The sequence below is a fragment of the Pelmatolapia mariae genome, linkage group LG17 (assembly GCF_036321145.2).
Source record: "Pelmatolapia mariae isolate MD_Pm_ZW linkage group LG17, Pm_UMD_F_2, whole genome shotgun sequence".
Classification (NCBI taxonomy): Eukaryota; Metazoa; Chordata; class Actinopteri; order Cichliformes; family Cichlidae; genus Pelmatolapia; species Pelmatolapia mariae.
This window is the reverse complement of record NC_086242.1, coordinates 1,152,614-1,170,057: the sequence shown is the minus strand read 5'-3', so window position 1 is coordinate 1,170,057 and position 17,444 is coordinate 1,152,614.

The window sequence follows — 17,444 nt, the reverse complement described above, 5'->3', positions numbered from 1 at the left end:
TAAAATTAATTGCATCTTGGCTAACTGCACAGAACTTGATTTTCAGCAAGAGCAGGAAATGAGCTAATAATGAACCACATGTATCCTTCTGAAACTGAGGGGAGAAGCTAGAGCTTGCCTGCCAAAATGTGGCCAGACGTATGAAGGTCAAAGCAGAGCGTAGAGTTCTTGATCACTGTCTGCATCCTGCTGAGCTTCCTGACCTTTACTGGCTCACCAAATTATCCTTGTAAAAGGCTCCTAATGAGAGTGGCTCATCTCAGTCAAACAAAATCAGGAGAAATTATTAACCTACATCATTTATAAACACACACACAAGTATTTTCTGCTTTAATAACACAGATGTGGAACTTAGAACCTCCGTTAAACATGATACAGGTTTTGTAGACATTCGCTCCAATTTAACGTTGCCAACACGATCCAGCTTTCTGTATGAAGCTCAGCATTTGATGACACATTTCAAACAGACAAACATTTGCCTTCACTCTCTGAAATCTTTCTGTACACACATAATCGCACGCACAACACTCATTAACAAGAGCACACTGCAAAAAGCAAAGGCACATGCGTGTGTCAGGCTCCATTATGATGTTTGTGAGGGTGGAGGAGGGTGCAGCTTGGGAAGACAGACCCTCAGTAAACCTTATTAGGGAGGAGAGTAATGTGGTTGCAGCTGAATTAGCAGCCGACAGCAGCGCAGCATCCCTGTGCTGAATGAACATGAAGATCTGATGGCTTCGATTTACAGTCAAAACCCCAAACCAGACCGGCTAAAGAAAACTGTTTTGTTTCACAGGCTTTCGGTTCGGTAATTAGACCAAGCAAAGGCAAAGTTGTTGATAATTTAGATGTCTGTCTCCACATTTTACATCCAGAGTTTGACCAGTTTCATAGACTGAGCCTCTCCATGGAAAGTAAAGCTGATTTTCTCCTTTATTTTTCTAATATGTGAGATTTACAATCATGGTTTTTATATAAAAAAAGACACTCTATTCTGTGTCAGTTTTGTTTTATTTAACAGGTCATAATAAAATGATCTAATCCTTACCAGGCATCAGATGAACAACAATACATGACATTATTTAACACCATGTCATTATTTACTGGAAAAAATAAAGCAAAGCAGACCCTGAAGCAGGGTTGTAATTTGCAGGGAGTTTGGGGGGTTATGACCCCTCCCCCATAATCAGACCCAACCAATATAACCCCCCCCCCCCCAATAAAATTATGAATTATCTTGCATAAATAGGCTGTTGATTTTCTTTACTCATTTCAGGTATTACCAGCAAAGTAGTTGCACGTTTCATCATCTGGGAATTTAGCCAGATTTATTTATTTATTTGGACAGAGACAGATGACCCCCCCCCCCCCCCCCAAATGTTCAGCACAAAGTTACGCCGATGCTCTGAAGCAAGACCCAAGGCAGACAAAATTCAAAGTTTGACTGATTTATTGAATAACAATGAGCATGTAGGCGAGATGACAGCAGGGGTTACTGAGAGAGGAGAGATAGGTGAGTCAAGGTGACGAGGCTTACTTGTTTGTCTCACTTGTTTTCACCTGTAAATGGAGTCAAAGGAGGTTGGCCATTCAGAGGAGCAGATGCAGTGACCTCTGGACCTGCTTAAAGGTAACAGGAAGAGTGAGCCACTCTTCAGCCACACAGATATGTTAGGCTAATCTTGCTAAAACGCTGGGGAGTCTTGAAGGAGCCTGATTACCACTCTAATGAAACAAACGGTCTGGCAGAGACTGGTTGTTGGAGCTGGTCCTCAAGTGCTGGTTGAGGATGAGACTGATGTGCAACAGGTCTGCCCAAGCCAACCTAGACTCAGGGAGAGTTGGAAGGCCGAAGCAGAAAACAGACCAGCGGGGACCCATCCATGACTGTTTCCTGCGTGTTATGCTTTCCTTGCTTCAACAAAAAACAAGGTGTGCTCGTTTCCTGTGTGACTTTACCAGTGTTTATCAGTTGTGGAGGAATTTTGCCATATTCTTCTTGACAATGTTGCTTCAGTTTATTCATATTTGTGAGTGTAACAGAGTTCAAAAAGAGCTTAACAATGAAATTCCTCAAAATTCATGTGCTTTGTGAATAGTTGGAGCCACCTTGTGGACAAATACTGCAACTGCATTGTTAAGGTTCCAAATAGCTGCACAGTAGCTGTCTCAGCAAAGGAAAATAATGCATGCTCATTAGTAAAAACACTCTCACAGAGGTAACTGTTAATATGTATTTTTATTGTAAGCAGTACTAGCATGTACACTGAAAGTTACAGGCATTTTGGTGCATTAATACTAACTTTATTCACCAGTAGCATTTTTGGTTAGCATGCTAAGCTAATACTAGATAGCTAGTGGGGCGCTGTCTGGCTCCACCCAGCTCTAATGTTAATGACACTGTAACTGTTGTAGTCCTTGTTAACAGACTGAACGTTGCAGGTTTGTAACACGATGACGACTGCGTGTTGTTATCTTTGTACAGGTAGGTGCTGTTACGCATTTTTACTTGATGTTGTTGTACAAAAACGATAAACAATGGTGTTTGTTTTATATGAGAAAAATTTATGTTTTTTTATTTTATTGTTGTTGTTGGTTAAGAAAAAAGTAGAAATAACAGCTCTCACCTCGGTTAGCACAAGGATGGAAAAAATAAAAATACTGCCACTATATGATCGCATTTGGTTTCAGCTAGAACTTTTAAAGAAAGACTTTGACAGCGTTGTATTGTAGGAATGTATATTAGTCTTTTGTTAACTAAGAACACACTGTTGATGATGACTACGTGCTGTTGTCTTCGTACCAGAATGAAGAGGGAACCCAGAGTAGGATCAAGTCCGGTGTCACAGTGTCGTCCTTTCTACATGGGCGTTTAACATCACATTCACCATAGACCAGGGGTAGGCAATCCAAGGCCTCGAGGACCGGTGTCCTGCAGGTTTTAGATGTGTCCTTGATCCAACACAGCTGATCTAAATGGCTATATGACCTCCTCAACATGTCTTGAAGTTCTCCAGAGGCCTGGTAATGAACTAATCATGTGATTCAGGTGTGTCGACCCAGGGTGAGATCTAAAACCTGGCCTGGAGTTCCCACCCCTGCCATAGACTCTCAGACCTGCAACAGCTGCATGAGCACAGCTTTTTTTTTTTAAGCGTCCGTCACATCATTTAACTCAGGTTGAGGTCTGCTCTTTGAATGGACTGTTGATTCTTTTCTACCTGTTGCACGACTCAGTTTGGGCCAAGCTTAGCTTTCACACATTTGACTCTAGAACATGTTGGTATACAGACGAGTTCGCGGTCAACTCAGTGACTGCAAAAAGGCCCCAGTTGACTGTGAGGCCTCGGTGCTAAGCTCTGTGCATTATTGCCACCTGCAGTCAGTTGATTTACTGCCAAATCAAAAAGACCACAAGCTTATCTCAGCCGACCACCTGACTAGTATTTTCTATGTTCTCAGGTCTCTTACTCTGTTATATGGTGAGCGGTGCTGCATTTTAATGTATGCAAGCGTGTAGATTAGTGTGTGAGCAGCTCCTGTGTGCATGTACAATGTGCATTCAGTGTGTAAATGAGGGTGTACTGAGTCACACTCATACGCTGAAGGATATTTTCCAGAAGAGGAGCCCCTCTATTTTTATTCCTGTGCCAGAATTCTTATCACTTGTATTAATTTTAGGACAGCTGGAGGAATACAGGGGAGAACCATCAATCTCCTGCTAATCCCTCAGATACATAGCAGCAATACCAAGAATTAAGCTTTATATAGGTGTTTTTGGAACATGGGTACTCTTTCATAATTCTGGTGCAGGAATCAGGTAACATTATAAAGCAGTGCTCCATTTTTAGGGACTTTTTTTTTGAGCTACAACTGCATTTGAAACTTTTTTAACATAAGAGAAACTGTGAGGCTAGTAGGTGTACTGTGATTGATCCATAAGCCTATGTTGGTGTTTTTAAAAGACATGTTTGACTTTATGCTTTTCTGTATCGTTTCTGGGATGCTTAGAAGTCAAATTACACTGTTGGAAATAGTTTATTTTGATGCATTATAATATTTATTTTCATTTTTCCTGTAGTATATAAAAATTAGTGTATCTCAAAAATAAAACTATGAAGACACTCAAAATAAATTTCTCGTGGTTGGAAACTTTTGTATTTACAGTTTTGAGGGATACACCGCTTAAATTTTTTTAACTAGAAATATATGTAAAAAACAAAAAAACGATTTTCAATTTTTTTGTAGTTTATTGCACTACAAGTTTTTGCAATTTATGTAGTTACTATGGACTTAATGCATACATATTATTAAAATTTGGGCTATAACGGTTGTATTGATATATGGAATCTTGAAATACTCCCACAAATGGCACTACAGCATGTAAAAACATAAAGATAAGCTCTGGCGGACTTGGTTCTATGGTAGGTCTTAAAGAGTTAAATAGCCTGTGGCAAATATATTAGTGTTGTCTTCTCACTATACATGCTCTTAACTTTATGCAAGTAAATAATATGGTATAAAAAAATGATATTTTTCGCAAAGAAACTCCGTCTCGTGGTTTGCGAGCTGGTGCTGCTGTACGTGCACCCGGATTTGCGACATACTTTACGGTAACTCAAAACAAAGACTGCACCCTCGGCACTCGCTGTTTACAGACTGCGTACTTTCTAGATGACCACAGGTCAGGTGGTATATCGTGATATATATCGTTATCGTGATATAAAATAATTCATATCGTGATAAATATTTTTTCCATATCGCCCAGCACTACCACACACCTGTCTCATTGTCCTCATACATGCCCTGCACCTCCTCCCCAGACTCCTCTGCCACTCCCGACTTCCTCCTGCAGCTCCACATTTGCTCTCTTGACACTTGATCATATGTTTTTTTCTACATGCATTACGACACAGTGCAGCTCTTTCTCCACACTCTCAAAGCAAACATCACAGCTGTTTTGCTCTTTCTCAGCACGTCTCTTCTTACTAGCTTCAAAAGCTCCTCTCCATATCTTCATGTTATGGTCAAATCTGCTAATGTGGTGTACGCTGGAATATGGATGTGTTGAATATTTAGTACTCTGTATGACTTTTGCATTATGATCAGCTATAACAGGTGGCAGTATAGTTATGGCTTTAAAATCAGTTTCCTCACAGTTTATTATTTTTTTTTATACAACACTTTTATTTACAAAAGCACACAACCATCCACCTTTTCTTAAACGATCAGCCCTGACCTCTCCTATGTCAGAGACGTACAATTTATGGCTCTGTGAAAAAGAAATGGAACCCTTAAAGACACCCAGGGAGAAATAGGAAGAGCAGAGGGACGGAGGAGGCTAATACTGCATCGCGTCTCTTTTTCCTGCACGTGAAAGAATGGCTCGCTTGTTTTTCCGAACTCTTAATGCCTCAGCCTTCCGTGGTATTTTGACAATTTCATGCTCCCAGCTTGGTGGGATCAGTTTGGGAATGGCCCCTTCCTGTTCCAACATGACTGTGCACAAAGCCAGGTCCATAAATGGTAAATGGCCTGTATTTGTATAGCGCTTTACTAGTCCCTAAGGACCCCAAAGCGCTTTACACAACCAGTCATCCACCCATTCACACACACAGGTGATGGCAAGCTACATTGTAGCCACAGCCACCCTGGGGTGCACTGACAGAGGCGAGGCTGCTGGACACTGGCGCCACCGGGCCCTCTGACCACCACCAGTAGGTAGTATGCAACGGGTGAAGTGTCTCGCCCAAGGACACAACGACCGATACTGTCAGTGCCAGTGCTCGATCCGGCAACCTTCCGATTACAAGGCGAACTCCCAACTCTTGAGCCACAATCGCCCAGACATGGGTGACCAAGTTTGGTGTGGAAGAACTTGACTGGCCTGCACAGAGTCCTAACCCCAACCTGATTGAGCACCTTTGAAATGAATTAGAGCGAAGCCTGCGATCCAGGCCTTCTCGTCCAACATCAGTGTGTGACCTCACAAATGCGCTTCTGGAAAAATGGCCAGAAATTCCCATAAACACTCCTAAACTTTGTGGAAACCCTTCGCACAACAGTTGAAGCTGTTATGGCTGTAAAGAGTTAAACCCTATGGATTAAGAATGGGCTGTCACTCAAGTTCATATGCATGTGAAGTTGTTCATAATAAAATTCTGATAAATATTAAGAAAACCAAACTTTTCAGCCCCTCCCCATTATCTATATTCAAGTCAGTACAGCTCCCTTAAATGAAGTGCCGCACTTCCTGCTGTTCTCCACCTGGATGCAGATGTGTCCAGGATTGTTTGCCAGCAGCAAGCAGCTGCAGCTGAGCTCCAGGCTCAGTTAATATGTAATGGCACACACTGACAGTTCCATTAAACTGTATTTATGGCAGCCACAAATAATTGATATGCAGATATGGCAGACTGGTCGCACTCGCAGAATTGTATTTGGCCCAGCAGTGCAATGCATCAAGCTGCCACGCTCAGCGACAACAGACACAATATGCACCATCACCGCGTATTGTTTGCCCTCATAGACATCTTTCACTGTCTGCTGCTTGTCTTGTTTTCCAGGTCGTATTTTCCTCATTTCCTCTTCTGTTTTTTATGATTTACCTTTTTTTTTTAAAAATCCACCTGAAGCAACGGTTACTCACTAACTTGGAAAAAACAAACAGAAAAACTGACATTTCATAAAAGATAGTGTGCCAGTATACCCACGAGGTAGAAAATGCTATATTCTTCTGTGAGGAGTAAGTTTGTCCTTCAGTAAGTACTGTAAATCTCTATAGCTAAACCCCTCTCTGCTCATTCTACCGAAAGTCCCTTTGGTGCTTTAGACTGGATTTGTACAACAAAAGACAGTCAGCTGTACAACATATCTGGGATGAACAGGCTCCAGTTCACCCGTCTTAAACAGCTGCAATAGGCGTTTGTTGCATTAAGCTATAGTATGTGGCTTTTTCCAGACGGACATTAAGAATCTCGAAACAGAGAAGGAAAGAATAATATTTGCAGATTTAAGCCTAAGTAATGAAATACTCTGGTGATTACACTCTGATCAAACATTAGAGCAGAGTCCCAACTGATGACAGGAATGAGGACAGGACCCTGGAGTGTAAACGACGGTGGTTTTGGAGCGGAGTTAGCAGCTGTTTGAGACTCGCAGGGAAAGACCTGGCCGCGGACGGCGAGGTGGAGGTGAATGTGTGCTGCGGGCGGCTTTAGGGAAGAAGGTCTGAAAGGCAGAAAGACACAAAAGCAATGAATTTTTAAAGAACGGGGGCTCATTAAACCACAGCAGACATGATGAAATTGAGAATGAGGTGAATCTGACAGCGTGGGAAAGTGGAAGTGACAGAGAGAACGGAGCAGCGGGAATAGCTCGTAAACCGAAGGATGAAGCTGGATGTGAGGGAGCGGATCATCCGAAGCTTTATTCATTTATTACAGCTTCACCTACGGCACGCAAGGTTTGCACATGCGGTAAAATAACAGTGACTTGGACATCAGAGATGGGCAGTAATGCATTACAAGTAACGTGTTACTGTAATCCGATTACTTTTTTCAAGTAACGAGTAATGTAAGGGATTACTATTGCAAAAAAGTAATTGGATTACTGTTACTTTCCCATAAGCACGCTGTGTTACTGCGTTACTAAACCATGATGTTGTTTGTGAGAGTGTCTCATGACAACGACGTCCGAGCGTGCGACGTCTGTGGCAGCGACAGACGTGTGCAGATCAACTATGGATAATATGGAGTGCAGAGAGAATACGACCATGCAGCGTTTAGTGTGAAAGTACTCACATTACTTTGAGTTTGATTCTGTAAAAGTGACAAAAACATTAGCGTCTGCTGTGCACTCTGAGTGGGAAGAAAACTTCTTTCTACAGCAAAAAATTTAACTTAAACTCTGAGCGAGCAGCGAGCACGCTGCCACGGGAATGTGACATTCACAGAGAAACCCCCGGATCCCCCCACTGACATGACCGCTGTGGGCAAACCTCCACCCGCCCCACTCCCACTAAACAGGTGACAATAGATTTAAGAGCGACAGGACTCAGTGCTGCTGAATCTGTGATTTTATTTATTTTTACTGTGTTTTACTTGCATCTATTTGAAAGAGTGTAAACACAAAACATTATTTTATCTTATATGCTGGAATATGGAGAAAATAGGTTTAAATGTTAAACACATTTCTTCAAGTCAAAGACTGTTGCATATAATTAAATTTTGCTTGATGCATAAAGTTAAAAGATTAAAATGAATAAAATGAGTTTTAAAAAGGAACTTTTTCATTTGATGGATTATGCAGAAAAATAGAACTGGGCTTTATTACGTATTCAGGTTGTGTGTCATGTTTTTGAAAATTAAGTAACTAATTGCTTTTGAAAATAAGTAATCAGTAAGTAATGGGATTACTTTTTGGTGCCATAATCAGTAATTAGTAACTAATTACTTTTTTCAAGTAACTTGACCAACACTGTTGGACAGCGTGATCACAACAATTAATTGTAATGGGCTAATGCTGCTTTCTTAGTTGGCACAGAAGTTTCACAGTGACATAAACTGGACACAGCAAAGACAACGTTCTGTGTTCTGATATGAACATAACATGCTGGGCCATGAAGACTGGGTTTGTACAACAGGGAAAATATCCAGTTTGTCCACCTTTACCATACCCTGGATGTCTATTTCACCCTAAACTGCACCACATTTGTTATATTGGATAAGACCTCAAACAAGAAGTCAAGACCATAAACCCATCTGTAATCTGTTTTTACATTGACTCCAAAACAACTGAGTTCCTCCTCACAGTCAGAGATGTTGCCTCCTGGTCATCCATTAGAATACAGGTTTTAATGCAGCTGTACCTCTGCTTTATACTATCAGCGCACATAACTATATAGACTCATCAGTCACCTTGTTAGATTCACATTTTCAGATACTTGGTAATGCAAATATCACATGACAGCAACTCGGTGCATTCAAGAACCTAGACACGATCAAACCTGCTGAAAGCTGAGCGTCATAAGGAGAAGAGAGGTGATTTAGTTGAACGTGGCATGACTGTTGGTGCCAGAGCAGCTGGTCTGAGATTTCAGAAACTGCTGATCTGCTGGGATTTTCCCACAGGAGCATTTCTTGGTTTTACAGGAAGTGGTCCAAAAAAGAGAAACTATCCAGTGGGAGGTATTTCTCTGGGTGAAGATGCCTCGCTGAGGTCAGAGGAGATGGCTTTGAGCTCATAAGCAGGTAACAGTAACTCAAATAACCACATGTTACATGCAGTAGAGCATCACTGAATGCACAACACGTCCAACCTTGAAGCAGATTAGCTACAGCAACAAAGACCACAGTGGGTGCCACTCCTGTCAACTGAGAACAGGAAACTGAGGCTGCAGTTCACACTTTTGATGAGTGAGACTTTAGTGTTTTATCAGTCCATTTCTCAGAACTAATTAGCCAATAACCGTGTCCTTGAGTTGCACCTGTACATTTTATTAATGCAACTGGCTAAGCAAGCTAGGTAAGTGCTAGCCAATACGCCATATAAGTCACATGAGGTAAGTTCTGGTGTAAAAAACCAACATGGTTGCTCACAAACATGTAACGCAGAGGGTGATGTCCACCTTTGATGCAGTCTATGGTTTCGTTGAGGCTTTTTACACATCGTAAGGGATGCAGCCCAAACCACACCTGTCACCTGTCAGTCAAAGCATGCAGCAAGAGTACTTTCATTGTATTTGAGCAGTTCTAATCTTATTATCTGACCAATAATATGGCTGCCAATGGATGATGTCATGGTCTGTTCGCTCTAGAGCAGCTAGAATGTTTGGGATAACGAGCAGATTAGATCAGAATCAAAGCTTCCGCAGTAAAAGTGACGGATTTTATGGATACGAGTGTAGCAAACAGGTCTGTGTCGTAGCGACAAGTACTTCAGTAAGATTGCACTTCTTGTATTAATGCTAGGTACTGATCTTGTACTGTATACGCTGTTTATTTCCTGTGATTTGTTTCATCTGCACTTTAGTATAAATAGATACTGATGTTAACTTTGGAAAATCGGCACTGAATGAAGAGCAGGCAGCGCTGCAGGTCACCTGATGGATGGCTTCACTTACAGCCAACAGTGTAATGCTTAGTCATGATCTATCATCGCCCACAGGGCTCTCCTCTTCTTGTCGCCTCCTCTCTTCTTTCCATTTCTCCTCCTCTGTCTTCTGCCCATATTGTACTTCTACTTCTAACCTGGTCTTGTCTCTTTTCTCACACCATTTCTGTCCTGTATGTTCCTTCTATCTGCCTCTGGGATCCGTTTTGTTCATGTATGCACGGACAGAGGAAACTGAAATGCAGTAACTGTTGTGCAAGTTATTAATACTGAATATCAACAGCTAGATAAAATCCAGCACCACGGTGAACATGAGGAAAATACACACAGCACTGTGGATTTATTAAGTTCATCAAATGACACAAACAGTACAGTCTGAAAACTCTGGTCATTTTGATTTTTGTCTACAAATATAGACAAATTCAAGCCTTCTGTCCAGTTCTTGAACATGTGAATTAAGCATTCGGAGCGCGCTGCATTTGCAGAGCAGCTTTTCTTTGTTTGAAAGGCTTCTTTAGCAGATTTACTTTGATGTCTAGCTGGTGATCAGCCACTCTGACATAAATTAATTTGGGAATTCACTTTTCATGCAAGCTCTCCGGTCCCAGTGGCAGCAAAGCAGCCTCAAAGCGTTCACTGTGCTTCAGTCAGTTGGATGATATTTTCATCTTGATATGCAGGGCCTGCATTTAATTCAACACATTATTCCAAAGTAATTAAACTTTAATTTGCACTAAAGTCATTTACTAACAAATCAATTAGTTAACTCTTCAACAGTTTGGAAAGAAAAGCGTCTGGACTTCTTTAAGTTGCTTGAAGACGTTTCATCTGAGAAGCTTCTTCAGTTCTAGGGTCAAATGGTGGAGAGTCCCAGATTTAAGCCCTGTGGGAGTGTCCCCCCCAAGGGGGCCATGAACCCCCTGTTGATCCTCTACCTAATCCAGTGGTTCTTAACCTTGTTGGAGACACCGAACCCCACCAGTTTCATATGCGCATTCACCGAACCCCTCTTTAGTGAAATTTTTTTTTTTCAAATTCAAGACATAGATATGTTTTTTTACTGGTGCACAAAATGATCCGTGCATGAACATCACCTTGTTCAAAGAACAAAACCAACACAATGCATGAACTTACAAGAAATTACATACCTGCAAATCAGTGTGACTTCTGCTGTTGCCTTTGAGAGACCAGTTCAGATATGCGTGGCTTCACCTTGGCAAGTGCCAGTCTCATGTCATTTTCACAGAAAAGTCTGTTCCTTTTCTTCGTTTTTATGTCCAGCATCGTCGAAAAGGATTCCTCGCAAAGATATGTTGTAACAAATGGTATAAAAAAATCCAGGGCTTTCTTAGCTGAAATGCGCTGAAAATGCGGTGCCTCAGAGCACTATTTCGCACATAGTTCACACATTCCACCACAGTTTTTAATACTTCTGCCATTGTTGGAGGAAAGTTTTTTGTTGCCAATGCATGCCTGTGCAAAATACAATGAGTCACAATGATGTGTGGTGCATCGGCTTTTACTAGCGCACCAAAGCCAGAGTTTCTTCCTAGCATGACTGGAGCTCCGTCCGTACAAACTGCAGAAACCATGTCCCATGAAAGATTGTTGTCTCTGAAGAAGTCATCCACAAGCTTCTTCACATCGGCTGCCTTAGTTGTTGTTGTAAGAGGCTTACAAAATAAAAAATCTTCTTTTATCATGTCATCTTTCACATAGTCCACAAAAACAGTAAGCTGGCTTAGATTAGCAACGTCTGTGCTCTCATCGAGCTGAAGGCTGAATTTTGCCGGGCTTGAAATCAGATCAGCGACTACTTGAGCCAAGATGTCTTTACTCATGTCTTCTATTCTGTCGCTGACTGTGTCATTTGAAAGAGGAATTTGGGATAATTTACCTTCGGCCGCTGTTCCGAGAATCAGATTTGCCATCTTTAACGCAGCTGGTTTCACGAGTGTTTCACCAATGGTGTGTGGCTTGCCCTGCTTTGCGATCAGGTAAGCAACTTTGTACGATGCTGTGAGGATCGGTTTGTTAACGGCTACAAATCCAAGAGCAGGCAGAGTGGGCCTTTCACTGAATCTGGCTCTCTTCACCTTGAACTCAGCAAGTGTTGTGTTCTTGTATTCCCCGTCTCCATGCAGCTTCAAGAAGTGTTCCTTTAGTTTTGCCGGTGCGAGACTACAGTTGCTCAACTTGGCGTTGCAAATCATGCAGATAGGACGCTCACTCCCATCACGTTCCGTGATACATGTGAATCCATACTGTACATATTCGTCCGACCACTTTCTTCTTTTGCCCGACATAGTTAGTATGGATTAAAATGTTAAAATAAATCACACGAAGTACTACCACTACATTCACCTGTTGGCTACTGCGCGCGCTACATTCCCCGCAGCCCTGATTGGCCAAGCAGTGTAGCATGACAGTCTGCAGCCAGTGATGGCCAGAAGGGGGCGTGTCATCACAAATTTACACGATAATTCGGGTGTGTCTGGACCTCTGTGACCTCTGCGGTGGAGGCTCTGCCGAACCCCTGAGACCGGCTCACCGAACCCCTAGGGTTCGATCGAACCCAGGTTAAGAACCACTGACCTAATCACATGAGCCAAGGTGTGAAAACGGGTGTAGGTCACAATCAACCAAGGTTTCAGGTGAACCCGCTGTGAAACCTAGCCCCACCCTATCATGTGATTTTCTGAGGTCACTCCCCCCATGGGGGGGGTCCCTCATGGGCTTAAATCTGGGACTCTCCACCATTTGACCCTAGAACTGAAGAAGCTTCTCGGATGAGAGGTGAAATGTCTTCAAGCAACTTAAAGAAGTCCAGACGCTTTTCTTTCCAAGCTCCTTAGACTACGATGACCTGGATGACTGAGAACCTTCACAGAGACTCTGCTAAAATGCACCTTTTTAGAGATTTTAGCGGTGGAAGGGGAACTTTGTGACCTTTTTCTTAAAAAGTCTTTTCATATCGAAAACTTTGACATGCAAACTTAGATGATATGGACAAAACTATTAGTCCACACCTCTTGTCTTCCACCCCATGCTGGGTGCCTTTACAAACATTTACACTGAATTTAATGTAACAGTCAGTTTTTCCTAGACACTAAACCATCAGCTGTGGTATTATTACACACTGGAAGGGTTTGGAAACCACACTATTTCACCCTTGAAGCAGCAGAGCACATGAAGCTTCACGGTGGAGATGCCAGATGCTGATGTGTTCCAAACCTCCTCTGACATTAACATCAGCACCAACAGTGTGCAGTGGGAGCTTCGTGGCATGCTTTTCTATGGTCTCCACTCTCACGGCACACTGTGAGCAAGGTTGCTATAGAGATGCTGCACACACACCCAAACACCTAGCCGGGTGATGGCTACTTTAGCTCTTACTTGGTTTTATTTTGATTTTAAATGCCGTTACCTCGTCAGTGCCCAGCTTTGCTGCCCAGTATCCATCACATTGTGTTTCTACAGTGCACTTCCCATAACCCATCAGTCCACCAGACAGCGCAGGTCAGACATGAGTTATAAAGCTCTGGCTCAAACTCCTCACTGTGATGGATATCTTGTCTGACTGACTGCTTGATTAACTGCAACAAGCCTTTGTTTAACACATCTGCTGTAACTCATATTTATATCAGTCACCAAAATAGGATATATATGCATCAGAAACTGCTAGCCAGATTTTCAGGTTAAGGTTAATCATGTCAACCAGCACATGTCTACACTTACACAACTTTACCCGCTTTTTGGCACAGCAGTATATGTGTGTTACCTGCATTGTCTGCCCTCTGTGATCTCAGACCCTTCTGCCTATTCTGTCATCTAGTCCCCTCCTCCGACTAAAATATAATACTGTAATACGGAGTAACGTCCTGGATGTAATGAGGGAAGGTCACTGCTGACTGATCCAGCAATGTGAAACTCAGATCTTGTGTCTGCACCTCCCCCAGAGTCAATACTGTCAGTTAAATCAAACAGCTCTAGCTTGCTCTGGATGCTCTCTTTTTCTTTTACATTTCAGATACACAGTTTTTGCACAGACTTGGGTGTGGCGTGCATTTACAGGAGCTGAATAAACCCATGTCCTTGTTTTTGTGGTAGTTGGTAAGGTCCCCCGCTCTCCCGAGTCTGAACAGGTATGCATTTCTTTCCAGAGAACATTTAAAGCAGTGACTAAAGGTTTTGAACCGTATCCTTGAGGTGACTCTAGTTTTACTGAATGAGCATCTTTAACCCAAACAACCACGGCCACACAGGTGTCTACGCTCCTTTACACATGGAGGAAAGTTCCTGTTAAAGTTTCAACTTTGACTCTCCCATAGTTTTCCTGACAATAAAAATGGGTCTGGGCTCTTATGGATTAATATCTTGATTAAAGACATTTCAGTTTTTGTCATAGTGGTGGTTCAAAGAAACAGATTACTATGAATACTCTACACTTGTTCGTCACTGTTCGAGTCAAGTAATGGTTTGACACAGAAGTTCTGAAAAACAATAACTTGTGTTTAGACTTTTGTGTTTCCAAAAAACCCAACCTAGTAAGATAATTAATGAGAATAAGATGTGGTGGGTTGTTGTTCTTTTGTTGTTCAGGATAGATGTTTACTTTGGTTGTAGGTCTTTATTTGAAGCAAAGCTAGACGTGTTCTCTGCAGATTCATGTCCAGCATACAGACATGAGAGTGGTAGCAAGGTGTTACCGGTCTCTCAATCCTCTAAATCTTCTAAGATGTCAAACTCCTTCTTTTATTGTCTTGAATTCCCTTTGTTCCCCGAATGTTTTTAGCAGACACTGATTTTGTACCAGTGGTATTTTCACTAAAAGGATCTGCTTGTTTTCATCTCCCAGTCTTTTTCTGTAATTTTGGGTAACTAAAGTAAAAATCACTTTCTGTGGCAGTAAAGGTTACCTGGTTGACTGAACACAGATCCAGTACTGAGCTGCACAACAAGCTGTCCCTGCAGTTTTATGTCAGATGTGTAACCATGAGCTACTGTGAGTATCATCACAAGAAACTGATATTTCAGACAAAGTTTTCCTGACTGTGTTTCCAACATTTCACAGTTCACAACCCCAAAGTACCCCGTCTGCCACGTCTTACTGTGTAAGTGAGCCGAGTAGCCAAAGATGAGAAGACAGGGGAATATGAGATGTTCAGAAATATTCTCAAAACAAGCCTTGCAACAGGTGTCAGCTTGTAAAAATGAGTGATTATAGTTGCAATAAAGCATTAAGTGGTCAGACTAATGTATTTGTTTTTGCTAGTTTTTAAACTTGACCCTGATAAGGAAGAGCAGAAGAGGATGGATGAGAGGATGGATGGATGGATGGATGGATGGATGGAGTATGGATGGATGGATGGATGGATGGAGTATGGATGGATGGAATATGGATGGATGGATGGATGGAGTATGGATGGATGGAGTATGGATGGATGGATGGATGCTTTCCTATACTGATTCTGTTCCCACAGCACTGACGTAGCTGTCTACACTTAGAAAAAGGACTAGTTCAGGGGTAACAAATTAAAATCCCAGTAGGTTCGATTACTAAGATTTCGTTCACAACAGGATCCAGATCTCATGTCTATTACATCCCATGTCAATCAAATCATCGTTTATATTTCCATTTCATCACAGTGATATTTATTTTTTTGTTCACATTAAGACACATATGGCTAACAGAGTGAACTTCAGGCCTTCATTACAAATAATAAACATATTCTTCTTCATAATAATACAATCAAAAGTGCTTATTCCAAAAAAGTACAAAGTTTTGAGTGTCTCATTTCTCTTCATATTTTCTTCTTTCCTTTCCTAATTGTTTCTCCAAACAATTAAAGAGGAATTTGAGGCCAGCTTTTCAAGAAACAAATCACATGTGCAATTGGAAAAACGGGCCTCTTTACAACAAGCGCCCACTATCCCTCAGTGGGATAAATGATCATGTGACTGCTGCGTGAGGAGCTTGAATCTGGGTCTGAACGTGGTTGGTGCACATATGAATGTGTGCATTGGTGGATACGTCTCTTCAACAAACTTGTGTTTGGTTTCATAGAGACGCTTAACATTCCCGCTTTAGCTCCACTGTTTCACAGCATGTGAGACATGAAGGTTTGGAGGAATGAGCCCACACTGATTCGTCCACTCACTCACCGTCGAGCACACCGTGTCTGCTCCTCTCTATGTTGTGTCTGCAGTACGCTATATGTCTGATTGACTTTTCTGCCTAACTCCATAAACGGTAGGCGATTACCGTAAAGACTGGTTTACCTGCGCACATTGTTTTACGCCGCACTGATAAAACAGTGCTCTGGGTTTATGTATCATGGGGAATTTTTTTCTGGCACTGATTACCGTTCCAGACAGAACCAGCACTTGGTCCTGATCCGGACCGAGGTCAGCCATTTGGTGATATATGGACTAGTCCCTTAGCTTAGCTGGAAGTCATACAGTCAAATAATACGTCAATAAATCGTACTGACGAAAAATAAGCAGGTCCAAGCTCCTTAGAGGTCAACAAGTAAAACAAAGCTAAAAGCTAAAAAGAAGAATCATATTATATTACATAACCTTTTTAATGCAAACTTCATTTATTATTTATTAAGCCTCAGATCAGCTGAAACACTCAGTTTATTTAAATCCAGGTTGAAGACTCACCTGTTCTCAGCTGCATTTGAATAAAGCACCAAATCCGCACTGTTTTACTTTTAGGCTTAAATTTTAAAACTTACTCCTTTTTTTCCATTTTAAATGCTTTTTATTTGTTTCTGTTTTTTAATGTCTCTGTAAAGCACTTTGAATCACCTTGCTGTTGAATTGTGCTGTATAAATAAACTTGCCTTGCCTTTATTTTTTATGCATTTTAATCATTTATTGCTTTGTGATTTTGGCAGTTTTTGTCCTCTGTAGTTTGAGATCCTGGAGCAAGACTGCCCAGCTTCCGCTGCCTTGGTCTTCTTGGATTCACTTGCATTAATCTGTGTGTCTCAATTTTGTTGCACATCCCTTTTTAGTCAGCCAGGCCTTCCCTCTCCGTCAATATTGGCGTTGACTTGGCTGCAACAGTAAGTAGATTAAAGGAACAGTGATTGAGGGCAAATCAATTACTGTGGCTCAATGGTCTGTGTATGGGGGCTCTACTGTAGCATTACCCAGCCTTCGTTTTCTACTGGGAACATTCTGAACCAGCGTTCAGGGTAACATCCAGGTTGTATTCTTAAGTCTAAAGGAGTTTATGGGTGATGAGTATGGCTGAAAGCGTCGATGTCCTGTCTCCTGGTTGTATCTATATAATGATGACTACATATTATTTTTGGTGT